Source organism: Littorina saxatilis, unplaced genomic scaffold (genome assembly GCF_037325665.1).
Source record: "Littorina saxatilis isolate snail1 unplaced genomic scaffold, US_GU_Lsax_2.0 scaffold_228, whole genome shotgun sequence".
NCBI classification, from domain to species: Eukaryota; Metazoa; Mollusca; class Gastropoda; order Littorinimorpha; family Littorinidae; genus Littorina; species Littorina saxatilis.
The window spans coordinates 100,001-104,853 of NW_027126718.1; the positions used below are offsets into that span (position 1 = coordinate 100,001).

General features: G+C 42.0%; 2 long non-coding RNA genes across 2 annotated transcripts in view; both read left to right on the forward strand.

The window, feature by feature from the left end:
* LOC138955220 (uncharacterized) overlaps positions 1 to 54 on the forward strand; it is a 7,922-nt gene extending 7,868 nt beyond the window's left edge. The window contains exon 3 of the long non-coding RNA XR_011452148.1: positions 1 to 54. This exon is cut by the window's left edge and continues 2,426 nt beyond it. This is a non-coding gene — a long non-coding RNA (uncharacterized lncRNA).
* A 71-nt stretch (positions 55 to 125) lies between these two features.
* LOC138955218 (uncharacterized) lies at positions 126 to 4,588 on the forward strand. The gene is made up of 2 exons (XR_011452147.1): positions 126 to 4,017; positions 4,277 to 4,588. It is a non-coding gene; the product is annotated as an uncharacterized lncRNA (long non-coding RNA).
* The last annotated feature ends 265 nt before the right edge of the window (positions 4,589 to 4,853 follow it).

Below are 4,853 nucleotides of genomic sequence, written 5' to 3' on the forward strand. Positions count from 1 at the left end.
AAGAGCAGATGTAAATAATAATAATATAAAAAACATATTCACAGATCATATATATATATATATGTGTGTGTGTGTGTGTGTGTGTGTGTGTGTGTGTGTGTGCGTGCGTGCGTGCGTGCGTGTGTGTGTTTGTGTGTGTGTGTGTCTGTGTGTGTGTTTGAATTCAGATGTCCTTTACATTTAAAATAAATGAAACAATTACAACGAGCAAGTTCACGGTATCTATAAGGACTCCCTTTGAGAGAAAAAATAATGAAGAGTCACAACATGGTCCGAAGGGAAGCAAATCGTTGCATCCGTGACGACAGGAACAGGGGATAATTTCCCCTGGTAACTGTTTGTATGTGTTTTCTTTCTGTTTCACATGCTTCCACTCTGACATAACAAAATGCTACTACTCATTCTACTACTACCACTACTTATATACTACTACCCGTAAAATCCCTAGCATAAGCCCACCCCCCCTGTGCACAGATTTAGGGCAACATTGGGGGTGGGCGTTTGCTAGGGATAGACCCCTTTGCACAAAGTAATTTGTGTGCTCAACCGTGTAATTGAGTGAATACAAACCCCGAAAGCATCTAAGTTAGGTCGTGTGAGTAGAAGTGAAGGAAAAAAGAAAGAAAAAAGGTACTTTGAGGCAAAGAAGGCCAACGAGGACAATCATGAGAGAGAGAGAGAGAGAGAGAGAGAGAGAGAGAGAGAGAGAGAGAGAGAGAGAGAGAGAGAGACTGCTGTTCAAGTCTATCTCTGTTTTCACTCCATTCCCTGATCCTCTTCCTATCCACAGAAAATTCACGGGCACACTCCGAAACATTCCCACCGGCTTCGTTATCCAGATACTGGAGGGCTTGCAATTTGAAAGACACAGTGTAAGACTGTCGCTTCGGCATTTTGCAAAAATGGCACAGAGAGATTCAAGAACCAACTTCAGGCCACCAGGAAGCTCGTCAAAGTACCGGTACGTCACTGACAGACAAAAGACGTCAGTGGAAAAGCATGACGTAATTTTAATTCACTTTGTCGGGGATGGGTGGGAGTGAGGAGAGGGGACAAAGAATAAGAAAAAAAGGAAAGAAACACGAAAAGGTAAAGAAGGGGAAAAAGATGACTTTTAGAACAGTCTGCACAAATCCTAGTGAAAGTGAGCCTATAGTCTCTTAAAAAGCAGGGTGGGCGTTTGCTAGGTAGTTACCCCTGTGCACAACTTTTGGCCCAAAGTGGGGGGTGGGCGTTTGCTCAATGGTGGGCTTATGCTAGGGATTTTACGGTACTACTACTACTTATATACTACTACTACTATTACTAATACTAGTACTAATAATGATAATACAACTACTATTACTACTCACAAATTATAGACCCGTTTCAAACTTGCCATTCTGGTCCAAAATCATGGAAAAAGTTATCCTACATCAGCTCAATGCACACCTTGAAGCAAACAGCCTTTTAAACGTACACCAGTCTGCCTATCGTGCGAACCACTCAACTGAAACAGCTTTGTTGCGCATTGTAAATGACCTACTCACGGCTCTTGATCACAACAAAGTCTCCGCTCTACTTATGTTAGATCTCTCTGGTGCGTTTGATACGATTGACCACAAGCTTCTACTCTCTTGTCTGGAACAATCTTTCGGCACCAATAGCACAGGACTGTCCTGGTTCTGTTCCTATCTGTCAGACAGAAGTCAGTTTGTTCTTGTGGCAGACCATCGTTCTAGCACAACCTCTGTTCTATGGAGTACCACGGGGCTCAGTCTTAGGTCCGGTACTGTTTGTCTTGTACACAACACAGCTATCCACCATCATCAACCACCATGCAGTCAGTCATGAAATGTTCGCAGACGATACACAGCTTCATCAAGCATCTCCTCCTGAAAAGGTCAATGACCTTGTTTCTTCCCTACAAGACTGCGTTTCTGATGTAAAATACTGGATGAATGAACACAAACTTAAACTTAACGAAGAAAAAAGCAGTTATGTTTACCTCTTAAACCTCTTCTTCTCGTCACAGTCTTCCATCTGCCATTCAGTTAGGCTCAGCATCTGTCACATTCTCAGGGAAGGCCAGAGATCTTGGGTTCTACCTTGACTCTGACCTCTCTATGAGACATCATGTCACAAAAACATGCCATGCAGCCTACCTTGAAATTAGGCGCATCAGCTCCATCCGCCACTTTCTTACTGAAGAAGCCACAAAAACCCTCGTCACTTCCTGCATATTGTCTCGTTTAGACTATTGTAGGCCCCTAATGCCCTGTTGATTGCATGTCCTTCGTTAGTTATCCAACCTCTCCAAACTGTTCAACATGCTGCAGCCCGCATCATCTTTAGGTCAAAGAAAACACAGCATGTCACTCCCCTGCTATACACACTCCACTGGCTGCCGGTGAAACAGCGTATCAAGTACAAAGTCGCTTGTCTGTGCCTGTGTTTCAAGGTCTTCTCATGAAGTGCCCCTCAGTACCTTTCTGAACTCCTGTACATATACACCCCATCACGCACACTCAGATCATCCGCTGACAGCAGACTACTGAAAGTTGAGCGCTTCAACAGGAAGCAGCACGGAGCAAGAAGCTTCTGTTGTGCTGCACCACCACTCTGGAACTCTCTTCCCTTCTCTGTCAGACACTGCACCTCTCTCAGCTCTTTTAAACAACAGTTGAAAACTTTCTTTTTCACAGAATATTACACCAACCTGGCCTAATGTCTTCTTCATTCCATTTCTGCACATACTCCTCTCCCATAAAGTTGTAATGATTGTTGAGAGTGTTAGCTGTGTATGTTTGTATATATATATATATATATATATATATAAAACATCAGAAATTGTGAAAGAAACAATTGAAAGTCAGCAGAGACTTTCTTCCGAGATTTGTTAAAATCTCTTAGCAGAGATAGAGAGAGAAGTAAGTATCCCTTCACAGACAGCCTATTGGGAGCATCAGATCCTCCTCAAGGGGGACCGAGATTTACAGAGCAAAGTCCCTTTGTGGGGGACGTATCGCAAGGTAATCTAGTCCTGAGGAGGACCATTGTATTTGTACCTAGACCAGACACGTGTTTCGACACTATTGTGTCTCATCAGTGGTCAGGTGGTACTGATGGCGAGAGTTGTCAACCCATGGTATCCAACTAAGAAGCAAACCATTCTCTGAATGGTAGCTTCTGTTGGCATGGGAGACTACCCTCATCTGACAACCCCAAGAGGATATCTGTGAAGGGAAACACTTTGATTTAAGGCCAAAGTGTAGAATTGATATTTATTAAGAAAGAATTTAGAAATTTAGACAAGTTTTAACCAAGAAATTAGGTTAAAACAAGGGAAATTTGAAAAAGCCTAAAGGGAGGTAACTCTGTACCAGCCTGCAGATCCAGAAATGGATACGCGAACAAGTTAGATCTAATTTTGAAAAGGTTAAACAGGAAAAGCGGTCAACTTTTCACTGCTGTTCAACACAGGACTTGGTAAAGAAGAAGTTTTCTGCTTTATTCAATTGGATCGCTTTAAAGGCGATGCAACTTTCACGGTGACCACATTATAAAACATCAGAAATTGTGAAAGAAACAATTGAAAGTCAGCAGAGACTTTCTTCCGAGATTTGTTAAAATCTCTTAGCAGAGATAGAGAGAGAAGTAAGTATCCCTTCACAGACAGCCTATTGGGAGCATCAGATCCTCCTCAAGGGGGACCGAGATTTACAGAGCAAAGTCCCTTATATATATATATACCGTAAAGTACCGAGTATAAGCCCAAAACATTGTAAACGCCCATCCCCCACCTTGGAGCAAAATCCGTGCAAAAGGTGAAGTACCGAGTAAACGCCCACCCCCCACTTTTGCATGGCTAAACAAAACAACGAAAAATCGAGAACAGGCAGAGAAAAAAGGAATGCCGAAGAATGTCGTGTCAGAGTTTCTTCCCCTTGCTTTTGGCGCTTCTTTCCAAGAAAATGCCGAAGCGAAAATCTTAATCAGTAGAATTCAAGTCTTTGGTGTGGACAGAAAACACATTAGGCCAAAAAAAAAAAATTGTCTGTTTAGGGTAACCCGACCGACCCTATCGATTTGGCGCCGACCCAAAAACTTTTTTTTGATTTCAAAAAAAAAAAGAAAAAAAAAGAGGTAAAAATGCTAAAAAGAGACATTTGGCGTTTCATTTACACACACACACACACACACACAAAAAAAAAAAAAAAAAAACCTACCTACCTACCGACCCTACTTTTTTTGGTCATGTTACCCTAAACAGACCATTTTTTATTTTTGGCCTTAGGATGTGGCGAGCTAACAGAGAGAAAAGCGAAAATTGAAACTGCACCCTTGTCGGACTGTGAAGTCGGAGGTGATACTTTTTGAGTTTCTACAAGAAGAAAGAAGCGAAGGGCGAGTTGTTAGAAAAAACAGACTTGCAGAGAAATGCGCGACAGTTAGGGGCGGGTCTGAAACTTCAAGACTTTGATGCGTCAAACATGTGGCTTAGCTACACAGGTGGAAAAAACGGCACCATGTATCCATTCGCCTCTGTACGTCCAGTAACCAGAAGGTGCCGGCAGATTTTTAGGATTTCAGGTTTTTCATGTTGTTTTTTAAATAAAAGCCGTTTTTGTCGAATAGACATGCTTTCAATGTGTTCCTTTACGAGTGATGGTGTGTAAGCCTTACGTATGTCTGTCTGCGTGTTTAACAATTTTATGATACACAAAATATCTTCATGTTGTTTCACATTTGCTTTAGTTTGAACAAACATAACACTTTACATACCAGATGGTATCATTATATGAATCATGTCTCCATTGCAATGAACAATATGTTCGTGCATAGGGTCAAGTACCGAGTATAAGCCCACCCCC